At 39.9% G+C, this 14,550-nt stretch overlaps 1 protein-coding gene across 5 annotated transcripts in view; it reads right to left on the bottom strand.

Annotated features, from left to right (window-relative positions):
* RASGRP3 (RAS guanyl releasing protein 3) overlaps positions 1-14,550 on the bottom strand; it is a 62,293-nt gene that overhangs the window by 35,164 nt on the left and 12,579 nt on the right. Inside the window, exon 1 of one of the 5 annotated variants that reach the window (XM_039342809.1) lies at positions 7,553-7,740. The exons of 2 other annotated variants lie outside the window; for them this stretch is intronic. The gene's annotated coding sequence lies outside the window, so the exon portion shown is untranslated. Of the gene's footprint in view, positions 1-3,865; positions 4,150-4,586; positions 4,675-7,552; positions 7,741-14,550 lie in introns of those variants that run through there. 2 more of the 5 variants (XM_039342810.1, XM_039342806.1) reach the window with 2 other exon arrangements.

Below are 14,550 nucleotides of genomic sequence, written 5' to 3' on the forward strand. Positions count from 1 at the left end.
GAACCATGCAGCATCTTGCCAGGAGCAGAAATGGCACAAAGCACCATGCGGCATCCTGCCAGGAGAAGCAGCAACGGCGCAATGCGCCACATGATGTCCAGCCACAGCCAGCGGCAAGCGGCCACAGAAGAAGTCAAGCAGTGGCACAACAAGTGTCAGGGTAGGGAGGCCTGGCTATGGTGGTCCTAAGGTAAGACATTCTCCAAATTAAGACGTAGTGCCTCTTTTGGAGGCAAAAAATAAAAAATAAGACTGGATCTTAATTTCAGGGAAACATGGTAGTTTAGAAGAGGGCTATTAATATGATACTGAATTTTTTTTTCCAAACCACAACAGAGGTCTTGTGGCAAAAGTTGTAGAAGATCTGCTTTGGGCAAGTCTTTAGCTAAAAGGATTGTAAAATGCATGATTGCTTTTCAACAAAGATGATTAGGGGACTGGAGGCTAAAACATATAAGAAAGGGTTGCTGGAATTGGGTATGTCTAGTTTAACGAAGAGAAGGACAAGGGGGGACATGATAGCAGTATTCCAATATCTCAGGGGCTGCCATAAAGAAGAGGGAATTAAGCTATTTTCCAAAGCACCTGAAGGCAGGACAAGAAGCAACGGGTGGAAACTAATCAAGGAGAGAAGCAACCTAGAACTAAGGAGAAACTTCCTGACAGTGAGAACAATTAATCAGTGGAACAGCTTGCCTCCAGAAGCAGTAAATGCTCCAACACTGGAAGTTTTTAAGAAGAGACTGGACAGCCATTTGTCTGAAATGGTGTAGGGTTTCCTGCCTGAGCAGGGGGTTGGACTAGATGACTTCCAAGGTCCCTTCCAACTTTACTACTATTACTATTACTAAAATTAATCTGGATTAAGATCCTGGTACAAGGAGGGAAGATTAACCCTTTTCATTTTCCCCAATTTTCTAGTGAAAACTATTCCCTTGAAGTATGTTTTGGTGTATACATACGTTTCCCCTAATCGGTACATCTGAGGGCCAATTTTCATGACAAAAGGGAGAAAGGACTCAAAGCCTTCCTCATCTAGACTAGAGCAAGGATCGTCCTAATTCAGAATACCCAATTATAGGTGGGCAGGCAGCAAGTTTTAAAATTTATTGGTGGATTGCTGGTTCTAGGCATTGCTGTTTTGCTGCTATTGCAATAGAGCAGGGATAGGCAACCCAAAACACTCAAAGAGCCACTTGGACCCATTTCCCACCAAAAACAAAACACCGGGAGCCACAAAACCCTTTTGATATCTAAAATGAAGATAACACTGCATATATCCTTTTTTACCTTTATTATAGGTGTGTGTGTGTGTGTATACGTATATATATGTGTGTGTGTGTGTGTGTGTGTGTGTACACACACACAGACACACACAGGTAAAAAAAAGGATATATGCAGTGTTATCTTCATTTTAGATGTCAAAAGGGTCTCTCTTTCTCCCTCCCTCTCTATCTGCCCTTGGTCTGCCACTCCTCTTCCTCCACTCTCTTTCTTTCTCTCTCTCTCTTTCCTCTCTCTCTCTCTTTCTCCCTACCTCCCTCTCTCTCTTACTCTCCCCCCCTCTCCTATCTGCTGCTCACCTGGCAAGCTTCAAGCTGTTGTCCAACAAGCTCAGGGGTAGGCAATCTCGTCTCTTTTATGACTCATGGACGTCAACTCCCAGAATTCCTGAGTCAGCCTAGCTGGGCTAGCTAGCTCTCTCCTGCCCTTCCTGCTTCCTGCTTCCTGCAGAGACGCAGCAAAGGGAGGAGCTCCGCCCAGTAAGCTTTTCAGCTCCTTAGAGAACACTGTGAGTGCATTCTCTTTTATACACACACACATACGCACACACACACACACAGAGAAAGAGAGAGAGAGAGAGAGAGAGAGAGAGAGAAGCAGGGAAGCGCAATTGCCTCTCTCTGTCTCTGTCTCTCTCTGCAAAGGCAGAGGAGGCTGGGAGCCACAGGGGAAGGCTCAAAGAGCCGCATGCGGCTCCGGAGCCGCAGGTTGCCGACCTGTGCAATAGAGAAACACTAGCTGCTGAAAATAAGAAAAATAAATGATTTTTGAAAGATTTTGATTAATGCAGGAAAATTGTGAGAATATATCACTTATCTCATGGAAAGAAACAGAATGCAATCAGGTTTCCATACAGCAATGAAAATTCTCACTTGCATAAAATCAACTACTAGAATTTAGGTGATGGGCAATATAATTCCTCCAATTCTGGGAGATCTGGATTATTTATTTTATTTGTATCCAGCCTTTATTATTTTTACAAATAACTCAAGGCAGCAAACATATCCAACACATCTTCATGTTCCTATTTTGCCCACAGCAAGAACTCTCCAGGTGAGTTCAGTTGAGAGAGAACTGGCCTAAGGCCACTCAACTGGCTTTCATGGCTAAAGCAGGACTAGAACTCGCAGTCTCTCACTTTTAAGCTGGTGCCTAAACCACTAATCCAAACTACACCTATCAATCTTAGCCACTATACTTAATAATCACAACTGTGGATTCCTTTAGGTTGCCATGACTTCTGTTGTACAATCAAAACAATCATCATTCCTGTTCTTCCCTTTTCCAAAGTGACATTTCATGCTTTACTTTCACTTTTGCATTCCTGAAATAATAGTCCAATCAAAGCTGTCAACTTGGACAAGACAGGAAATCTTCTGAGCCTCTACAGTTTGCAGCATCATTATGACTACAGAAATCTAAAGCACTTTGCATCTACTCTTCTGCTATTTGTAGAAAAGGATTATACCTATTTTAAAGCAAAAATGTAGCCATGGAGATAAGTTCAAATGCCACTCTGGATCATAAAACACAGGTAGGAATTAAATTTGCTGTGTTAACCAGCAGTAATCCTGGTAGGGTGGCTTATTTGCCACATCACCTTCAACTAATCATTTCAGCCCCCATAATTCTGGCTCCTTTAAGTTGTTTCATTGTTAAAAGAACATCAAGACCCAAAGTCCATCCAGGAAGCATCCTATTTCTCATAGTGGCCAATCAGAGGCTCCTAGAAGCTGACAACAGATCCAAATACAATCAGCTCTCCTCCTCCCCCTCAGACTTTTAAGTAATTCGTGCATGTAGCAAGACAATTCAACAGAGTCCTTATCAAGAACTTAAGCAAATTCTAACAGCTAGTAGCAATTAAGGGACTCCTTGTCTGCTACAAGTAGTTCTCTCCTGGCAATCCCAATAACTATGCAGACAGGAACAATATTTTTGGAAGTCGTGTCTGGCACCCTGATACATGATAACATTTGTTGGCTGCATTTTTATTATCCCAAAGTCAGCAATGTGTTTTCCCCAGATAGCTGCCGCTGAAATTGCCAAACTGCTTTAAATGGGTCTCTTCTAAATTGCCATAGAATAGCCTCAGTGTTATACAAGGCGCTTGACATCATGAGCCTCTTCGTGACATTGCAAGGAAACAAAGCCGGCACACCATAAGGACTGCATTCTTGTACCTTGTTTTGTGGAAGGAAGAATTGTACAAGGTACAGCTTCTCCAGCAACAGCAACACTACAACAACAGCAGCTGCAGCTGTGAGTATTCTCTCTTTAAAGACACAGCATCCCCATTCTAAACCGAACACGACAAGCCAAACTGAATACCCTTGAAAAACAACTACACTGTAGTTTACCTAGCTTTATTTTTTTCTTTCTTTCACTGAAGCAAAATAAGCTAGGTCCGTGTATTACCTGAAGAAAAGATTGTTCGTGAAACTAGATCTATGAGATAGCAAACTAGAGCTCTACTTTTACGAGAGAAGCTAGAAGAGAAAAAGTAGTATTCCTGGCTTCTTCTTCTTCTTTTAAATGCAAACACATTTCCAACCCAAGGACAACAGGGAAAATCACTTACTGTACTCAGTTTTGCAGAGGTATTCAACACAAACATCTCCCTTCTTTGTCCAGCTGCCAAGTGTGAAAGCAAAAATGAGCAGCTGTTTCCTTCAAGCTGGGGCTGTGTCTCTTACTTAACTTAGTCACATGCACCCTTTGATAAATCTCTTGGTTGTGCCAAGAGGTCAGACTTCAACAATCACTCTTCTACCCCCATTTAGACGGCAAACCAATTTCTTTTCTTAACATCAATCTTAGCAAAACCCACGTGAACGAAACCTGCGCTACAACTCAAAATTATAATTCCAGCTCAGCCCTTTACAAATCATAAATATAAAACATAAATATAAAATAGATAACCCTCCTCATCTAAAGGTAGGACTAACTATGATGGAAAATTGTAGCTTAACCTGCACATTTTGTTTTTCCATTTGATATTGCAGCAATCCTGCATCATTGGCTCAGTTTATTGACAGATTTCAGCAAGACCTTACTAATTATTATATGATCTCTGCCTTTTTTTTGGGGGGGGGGAATCCCTTTAATCAAGACTCCTTTTATGGCCCAGGGAGCACCTTCATTATAATACATTTTAGTTTAGTTTGTTTATAATAGCTAAAATACAAACATATATCAAGCCATTTAGCACAAAAATAATACACTTAAATACAATAAAAAAAAAAGTCTCCCACAATTCCTCCAAAGTTTCTACCCCAGCAAAACACAAATCTTGAGCTTACCCATTTTTGGTGACACACTGTCAAATGTCCTGGCAGGAGATTTAAAAAAAATTTTTTTTAAAGTCAGTGTGGCCTTTGCTATAAAAATGCCCCCCTCCTCTGAATAACCATTGTTCAGTTCTCTGAAGCATTAGAAATTGAGCTCTGCAGGATTTTATATAGTTGTGCACTTGAACTGGAATTTTAATTACTTTTAATTCTGGGTGGTGTACTTTAGGTATTCATTGAAATGTTCTTCCATGGAACATGCAAATTCTGATATGAACTCTGTACAGGTTGACTTTCCTCTAATTAAAGTTAGTTTTCCATTAATACTGGAACAGTTATTTTTGCATGCGTAATATAGTAAGATGTCTTATCCTTTCCACTGGGTCTTAAAAAGAAAGTGGAGTCTGGGGGAAAAGCCAGTTAATTTCACTGATTCAATTCATAGATTAAATGGCAGCTGATTAGTTAAATAAATATTCATAAATCCAATGAGGATTAAAAAGGTTCCCCTCCTCCACCGTTAGAGAACCTGTAAGAAAGGAGGTCAAAATGAAAGAAAGAATGATAGCAATGAGGAACTTTTTTTTTTTTTTTGCAGCTGATTGCACTTCTAACTAAAAAACAGCTACAATCTCTGAATCAGGCTTTATGTGATGATTATGCACATTCTCTACCTCTTATAGAAGGTGATGGGCAATCAGCTACAAATGATGCTAGAGGAAATGGATTATCTGGACCCCCTTCTTCAGAGCTGGTCATGGGGTAGAAATAGCATTGATTGTTCTGGTACATGACTTTTGATGGGACCTGCATGAGGGAATGCAGCCTTTATGGTTCTTATAGACTTTCCAGTGGTCCTTTCAGTCCTTTTAGATTTCTCAATGGTGTTCAGTACGATCAACTATGATATCCTACTATAGGATATAATAGACAAAATTATTATGGGTCAATAAATAACAGGGCTCTCTTGTTGTTTCTTTCCCTTCTTCCCTTTACTTAGGCACATATGGATGAAATGTTCAGATTTTTTTTAAAAAAACTAATAGATCACGGAAACACCAACTGTTCTGGGAGTAAAAGCTTTTAAAATTTGCACTGATGCAGAAAGAGATAAAATATTGGAAGCTCTATTCTGCCCCAACTATTTATTTGGCCACAAACACCCCCCCCCCATAGACCTTTCTGCCTCATCACTTCAGTCTCCTTGGAAGCCAGCCAAGTCACCCTCTCTTACTGACTTCAAGACTAGTCCCATTGGAAGCCAGAAGAGTAGGGGTTACCATGCCTGAGTTACAACAATCCAAGGGACACTCTGTGAAAGCTAAGAGCTTCAGAAAACCTGACCCTTTGCTGCCTTCTAATGGTTGATTGGAGTTTTGCAGTCCAGGATGGAGCCCTGCATAAGAGATAACAAAAGCAGGGCAAAAAGTGAGTCCTAGAGACTGGAGGACAAATGATAAAATATCCAGGCTATCCAGCATATTTCTGGACATCTGAGCACTGCAAGTGTTTGGTAACTGAGTAGTATTGTATGATACTCATCATAGATTGGCCTCACTTCATCTATTGTAAAATAATAAAGGAAAACTGCTGGCTTGGAGTCTGTTGAATGGAAAGCGGAGCTCAGGAATAGATGCTGAAAATGACAAATAAGCTTCCCCTGTATTTATCATGTCAAAAATCAACACTTTCCTCAATGCCAGCTGAATAAGGCTTCTCCAACACACACGTAAGAAAAATGGAATATTTCTTCTGAATTAAATTGTATAAAAAAATTAGGGAAAAAAAGGAACAAAGATTGCAAGTGTATCTACGTTAGAAAAGCTAAAGAAGCTCAGAGGCTATAAAAGGACAGTGATGGCCCTTTACACAGAAAATATGGTAGATGTTTATTTAATTTCTACATCCCGTGGACTCTTGTAGATAATGATCTCCCTAACACCTATGTAGATCTATCCAAACATGAGGAATTCGTACTGTATTTAAAAACTGTATTATGAGCCCCGGGGAAATGCCGTTTTTGATTGGTTTCACTTCCTGGTTAGGAGTGAGAAAAAGATAGTCTTTTTCCACAGTGCTCAGAGAAAAATCTGCATTTTGAATTTGGAGCCTCTACAAATCTGATATTCAGAGGAAAAAAGAGTCTTCAGCATTTTGGTTTCCATTTCCTTTTTCCTTTCTGAAATCTGCTTTTATGTATTGCGGTTTCAAAATGTGCTATTATTTCATTATGTTTGTTAGATTTGCTTACTTTCTGCCAGAAGTATGGAAACCCAGGTTACGTTTGTTAAGTAAACATATACCTAAAATAACCAATTACTTTGATGTGAGAAATTTGTGTTCATATTTTGCATCCTATATATGGTACCTTTATTAAAGTCTGCAAACAGAATATACTTCCAAATCTAGACAATTTCAGGTCACTTCAGAAAGCGTATCCCCAGGCTAACGACAAAAATAATGGAATTTTAATTCTCTACCTGTAGTTGTCTTCAGAAGTAACTGTGCACCTGGCTTTGTTTAATGAACACATTTCTTCATGAAAAATATCTGTGCTTGGTAAATTGTACCCACCTATCTCTCCCCTCTAGCTGAACATTTACCAGGATGACTTCTTAGGACATTTTATTTTATTTACCTTCAAAAAATGCAGATGACACATAGATGCTAACAGATAGCACCTGAAAATCATCAGTTGGACAATGCCTTTATCAAGATCAACATGAATGCCACAAAATAGACTATAGACTTTCAAGTTTTCCCTCAGGCCAGAAGATAAAAAAAATCAAGAAGAAAAAGAAGAAAGAAAGAAAGAAAGAAAGAAAGAAAGAAAGAAAGAAAGAAAGAAAGAAAGAAGGAAGGAAGAAAGAAAAGGAAAACAATATGCAAGTGGAAAATTAGGTTTCATTTCTACAGTTATAAATTCTGCAATTAAGCTGAATTTGGAAAATGCTAGATGCCATAAGAATCAGATTTACCCTGAAATTCTTTTTTCTTCTTCCAAAGGATCCATGATGAAAAATATTTTTGCATTTTTGCAAAACGAACATCTACAGACACACAAATTCTGCTCTTGTCCATTGTTAGCCTGAGTGTCACTGAAGATGTTAAGAACTCTCAAATGCATTGGTGAAAAAAATGTCCCATCCATCATTTCCCAAAGGTGAGAAGAATTGGAGAGGCAAAGCAACAATGTGGGATGAAGGCAGAAAAGTATACCTTTATAGAGGGTAGTCTTCTACATGAAAGACTTTGAAGGGCTACGTAACTTTTTACACATTAAGTTCCACCAGTAGGAAGAACAGCAGAGGTCACAGTTTTCATTGCTGTAGTAAGATGTATTGCATTTCTAATTATAGACATTACTCCCAAGGACAAGACTACCAGAACTGGGCTACAAAGATAGCAGCAAATAGCTACCATTTCCTGGTGGTCATCCAAATGTTTGCAGCTTAGATTTATGCAGATGAATGAATACATACACACATGATATATGCCTGTATCATTTTTGTTTCCCTGTTTTAGACATAACTGTCTTGATTCAAAATGACAACAGAAAAAGGCAAAAGAATAATGAAAGAAATGGAACTCAGCGAGAGCCAAGTAACCCATTTCCTTGAAAATGGAGATTGCAGGTAGAGGTAGAAATCTTTTACAGTAGCTGAGGATTTTCGGTATACTCAGGGATATATTGAGAAATAAAGTATAAGCAGAGGGTGGGAGGAAAAATCCTTTTTTGTGGTGCAAAAGGAGTAAGGAATCATTACAAAATTGGACCATTTATGAACTGAATGGTGACATCCTGGAAACATTTTGGCTATGGACCTTTATGGACAGAAGTCATAATACTTCTCCCTATAGAGCTACTATAACTTTCATTAGGCCCATGTGGGTGGACCTGCCAGCTGGAGATAATACAAGTTGGATCCAGCAAATCTGGAAGGTCCTCAGTTAGGGAAGGCTGATATATGAGGGAAAGTATTGTATCTTGATGAATGAATACAAGGAATGAAATCTCAAAACTTTCAGGACCTGCAGTTAAATAGCAGGAAAATAACTAAGATGAAGAAGCTTTTGGAAGAAGCATAGTAAGTTTAGTGTGGACCAGAGTTATATTTATCTCAAGTATTTCATAATCTCAAATACAGCTGACCTATTTATTTTTCAGTTAACTCTTCCACTAGCTGAGGCACTGTCCACTGCAAGTTCTTAAGTCAATAACAAAGGCAGCTTTAGTTATATACCCTACTAACAGTTACTGAAGAAAACATAAAAAGACTCATTGATAGCAGGCTTAAAAGTATTTGCAAAAAAACATGAGGGGAAAAAGAAGAAAATAGCCAAAAGATTTGTTTGTCACATTTGTATCACACCCAAGAGCTCAGCTCAGCAAAATAAAGTTATCACACATTATTTTCAACAATAACATCTTTTGAAGTGTGTTAAAGCAGAAGTGACACAGGCTTTGTGAGTAAAATAGCAATTTGGTCCTGAGTTTCCTTCTTTTGAAGCCAGTATTTTCACTTCAACTTCCCCAACCATTGCCTTCCAGATCCAGAAATGTTGGATTCTAACTCCCATCATTATAATAGCTAGCAGTGCTCACTGGGATGATGGCACTTATTAGTCAACACATTTAGACAATAATTATATTGGCTGAAGTGATGGATATTATAATGTAACATATTAGAATTCTTTTAACTACTATTAGGGTAGGCTAGCTGGATAAGTCTAGCCTACGTGGCAACAATCAACTGTGAAAACTGCAGCATTATCTCTTAGTTCCTCTGCGGTGCAGAAACAGCAACAATTTATAGAAACTTCCATACATACTGGCTGTTTTGAAAGCACACAGGCAGAAACTAGTGCCAAGCTTGGGTCAAGGTTAAAGAGTCCTACAATGTATTCTGATCATTCTTCTTTGGGAAGGACATTCCCACCCTTTAATTTCCCATTCAAATATAAAAAAATCACTCCCAGCATTTCAGTTTGACCTTAACTGTGTTAGTTCTTTCATCTGTTCTAACTGGGAAAAAATATAACAATATACAGTAGAGATGGAATATTTATTTTGAAATTTAATATTTAAATTTAATTCCACATTATTACATGGTTTACTTGGACATCACAGATCAATCTGCAGTAAGGTTTAACAAATACCCCAGAATAGTTTAGCATTGGCATCCGCATTATGTCTGTACCAGACCACTATGGATTATTCAACAAAGTATTGCAAATTGTTGTTTTGGCACCGTTTTCACAGTAGTGTCATTCACACTCCTGAATGCGCAAATTATCCCCAAAGAGCACAGAACATCGCAATTGGAATCTCACTTCTCTCTATTCTTATCACCTCTAATGTCAATATTGTCTTCTGTGGTTGCCTGTCCCTTTGAAGATATTTGCTTGGGTGAGAGGTCAGCTGATAAAGATTAGAGATAAACATTCCCTTGTAAGGATATACAGTATCTTTGTCCAAGGAGGAGAAGCAGAGCACAGCAGAGCTGAAAATACTTCCTCCAAATGTCCAAATGAGAGAGAGAGAGAGAGAGAGAGAGAGAGAGAGAGAGAGAGAGAGAATATTCAGATGCTAGAACAACTTTTGTAAGAGAGTGACCTTGAATGTGCTTCCTTTGATCCCACCATTTGCTGTGACAACTCAGATTCTTTGATCTCTGTTAGCACCTTGATGACATCTTGCTACACAGACTTGCCATTGAGAATGGACCTTGGTGATCTGAATTTCAAATTGACCCTGCTTTTATCTACATTTATTATATGCACCTAATGCTAATTTGTATAGCTGCCCATCTCACATACAGTAGTTACTTAGTAAAGGCACTTTACTATGATTAGATTGACTTTCTCTATGGTTAGATTCAGGAAGATAGTCATAAGCCATAGCTTAAGGCCGGCTTGTTTGGGTTCAGATGTGGTTGGGAAAAAAAATCAAACTCATTCTGCTGTCCACATTAAAGGAGAAATGGAGATCTCAATAGAGAATAAGTGAATTACATAATTTACTAATGTTATTCTAAGGGAAATAAAGGCAACATGTGCAACATTGTGAAATTTAATCTGACTGTGATGAGGAATTAGTCAAAGACTATAATATAAGCCCTGAAAGAATTCTAACATAGATTTAACATAGAACTCTCCCTCCTTGACTAACTTTAAATACATTTGTGTATGTATGAAGACTAGATAATGTGGAAAAGAGTGAATGCAATGGGTGGACAAGTTAGAAGAAAACAGAAAAAAAAGAAAGAAAAGCCTATGGGTACATCTATTTCTGCTTTAAGTTGCTCCCTCACTCTCCAAAGTAGTTCATCTAGAATGGCATTCCCCAATCTTTCCGGCTTGGCGGTACAGCATGGAGGGGGAGAGAGGGGGAGAAGAGGGGATGGTTTTGTGTGAGGGTCAGGCACGCGCACAGCTTCATTTGTGTGAGTGGTGGGTGTTCGCGCTGGTGCTTGCTGTTCACACGTGGGGCTGTGAGTGTTGACACCACTCACGTGAGTGGGACCACGAGTGCTGGCATCCACTGCTTGCATGAGTGGGGCTGCACATGCACACTGGCCCACCACTTATGCTGCCCAGTTGCAAATAGGCCATGGCCTGGTAGCGGGCCCCAGGTTGGGGATCCCTGGTCTAGAATACAGTGTGCTGTCTGAATAGAGACAGTGACTGCTGACTGTAAAAAAATTAGCATAATTTTAATTGGGGATATAACTGGCTGACAGAACATAGTGATAAAGAGTTTCATGTCCTTTAAACTGGCCTGAAAATGCTTCCCAAACTATTGTTTAAAAAAGTAGTGTTTCCCCTTTGCTTTTCACACAATTTTTACCATGAATGTGATCTATGATGTTTCTTTAGCTATGTGAAGTATGACATGGTCAGGGATTGGTATCTGCCCAGCTTTTATTGCTTATTTTAATGTCTATTTCAATGGCCTCTCCGTTTATTGACTACCAACGCCCCCCTTGGCCATTTTCACTTGGCTTTTTCAGAAGTATCTATTGACATAATGCCAGGTCAAGTCTTACATGGGCTTCTTATATGCACAGGTTTAATGGTCTTTTGAAAGACTGCTGGAAAATTTAGTGTTTTTATTGCTAAATTTAGCAATAACACTTACCACCCCCTAGTGCTTTACAGCCCTCTAAACGGTTTACAAAGTCAGCATATCGCCCCCAACAATCTGAGCCCTCATTTTATTGACCTTGGAAGGATGGAGTCAATCTTTAGCCCCATTGGTACTGAACTCCAGACTGTGGGCAAAGTTTGCCTGCAATACTGCATTCTAACCACTGCACCACCAGAACTCAGGGCAAATATGCGTTATAAAGCTAGACTACTATTCTCAAGTGTCCTCAATGAGTGCACTGCAAGTCATGGCCCATTGCTGGTAGTTGTCACTCACTACCAGCAATGCCAGTCTTGTGGTAGGATCAGTCAAAGTTGGAGTTCACTCATGATCAGTCATTTCCTCACCCTGTGTATCTTGTGAACTGAGCTATTTTTGGACTCTAGTTTAGCACACTTTCAGAAGAGCACTCAAATCTACATCTGCATGTACAGCTCTTGGATAGGCAAAATGACAGGCAGCTAATCAAGTTGTTTTCACCCACCTGCACTTGCTCACCCCTGCCTTATCATACATTAAGGATAGCAATTGCTGCTTGTTTTTCCCACCATCAGGGTGTGCTCGGTAGGAGGGGAAGCCAGGAGACTTTACCAATCATTTTTCTTAACTTGTTCTGCATTAAAACAATAAGGACAGCATCACTAGCCAACAAGATCACTGAGGCAGAATAAGGAACAGCAATGAGGACAGCATAATTTATGCCAACATATTTTTCTGCCACCTCACAGATTGGAAACTGGCATTCCAATGCTGTCTGACTGCACCCAAAGAAAAAAGAAATGCAAACAAATATTTGGTGGGCATTCTGTTTTCTTGATGTTTAGCCTTGATAGGATCTAATTCATTGCTTGGTCTTCGCTTAACCTTACCTTTCCCAATAACACCCACCTTCCATTTCACTAGATAATCCAAAGTGATGTCCTTTTCAAAGGGTGTGAAGCAGCTTCACTGACCTTTTCAACACTTTTATGCTAGAATGACTTAGGAGATTTCTGACTAAGTTGTTTCCATATCTGTCCCTGGGTTTCACTTGAAAAGCATTCTAAAATGCTTCGCCTGGATCCAAAGACACAACCTAAGGAAGTTTCCAGAATAAACCTTTAGACTTCCTTTTTTCTTTTGAAGCAGCATGTCTAAGTCCATTCCAAATGTTTCTCCAGGGCAAAATGAAGTGGTGTGAGAGAGGGACGTATTTTAAGTTTAACTGAAAAACTTACACTTAACTGATGATCATGGTGGTGGTGCTGATGCCAAGATTTATTTATAGTCATTCTCTTCTCCCCAGTAGCCCCTCTCCCATTTCATTCCTCTCTGTTCAGGAGAGGCAGATGGGAAGATGTTGCAAGAGACAGCGGGACCAAAAACATTCATTAGTTGAATTCTTCATTTAACCCATTGCTCTCAACCTACCATTTATGAATTCTACAACCACAGCTCCTTACTTCTGACATGGCTAGTAGGCCTTCTTTAATGCACATTGCGTCTGATTCATGCACCTGCCTCAGTGCAATGAGGCTGTGCAAAAGCCCAACATCAGCCTGATTTGAACAGCGGAATGTCTGTGTTGATTAGTCTCATCCACTCTGACACCCTTCCAAGATTGGACTACAATGTCCATGTGACCAGCTAGCACATCAGTAATCATGCTGGCTAAGGGTGATGGCATTTACAGCCCTACACAGCCCAAGGGCACTGAGTTGAGGAAAAATGTGGCATGAATTTTTCAAAGAACATGCCTGCACTCTAATCATATCCCGTAGGCTTTTATTGTTTATCTTTAGGCCTAAGTGGGCTTTCAGAAGAAAGTGGCTGCTGGATTTACTGCTATACCTTTTTGGTTCTGCTATTGTGCTGGACAAAAAATGAGATTTAAGCAAATGTATGAATGGAAGCAACTCCGATATTGCCAGGCAAGATATTTTAAAAATATCCAAGTGTGATTAAAAGCTGGCTATAAATAAACAAGCAGCTCTCATGTGAAGTGGTTGAGCTTAAAGGCATCTGGAGGACATGATGGAAAGAAAAACCTTCTCTAGATATGACAGCAGAAAAATATCTTGCAGGGCCCATACTGTGAGCAGAGATAACGTGTGGACTCTACAAAAACAAAGGCATGAATTTGAAGATGTGGAACACTTCATATTATCAATGATGTGTGTGCATGCATGGAACTAAGTGTAGAGATACAATAAAATATTTATTTGATAATCTTGCTAGATGGTTAGGAATTCAAGTTAGTGTAAAATAATACTTTTTCTCCAAAGAAACCTCAAGTAGAGCTATGCTGATGTCAGCCCCACTAGGTAGATCAGAAAGGAATTAAATTCCACAAGAAGACTGTAACTGAGATTAATCTTGCAAGCCCTCCTCCTCCTCCTCCTCCTCCTCCTCCTCCTCCTCCTCCTCCTCCTCCTCCTCCTCCTCCTCCTCCTCCTCCTCCCCCATTAGGGAGTCATCTGACTGAGCTGCTTCTGAATGTTAACTTGCTGTTCTGGGCTTCAAAAATATTTTAGTCGCTTTTGCTGAGCTAATAGTTCCTGCATATTTCCTTCAAGCTCACCTTGTTTACTCTCTACATCACAGAATCAGCACTTTTATCAAAACCATAACAACAGTGTTACAACATAGCAACTCAAACTTTTATACATGCATGCAATGTCACAACATAGGTGTTGTGTCCTGAGCCTGCAAAGGCAGGCTTGGGACGTTGCAATGGTTCCGGGCAGTTGCAAGCTGCCCGGGACCAGACTGGCTGGTGCCAGCGCTCACGCGCATGCGCGAGGCGCGCTGCGCGCCTAAATGTTGCTTTTTGGCCCGGGGATCGTC

Source organism: Crotalus tigris, unplaced genomic scaffold (assembly GCF_016545835.1).
Source record: "Crotalus tigris isolate CLP2741 ecotype Arizona unplaced genomic scaffold, ASM1654583v1 scf7180000017812.1200847, whole genome shotgun sequence".
Taxonomy (NCBI): domain Eukaryota; kingdom Metazoa; phylum Chordata; class Lepidosauria; order Squamata; family Viperidae; genus Crotalus; species Crotalus tigris.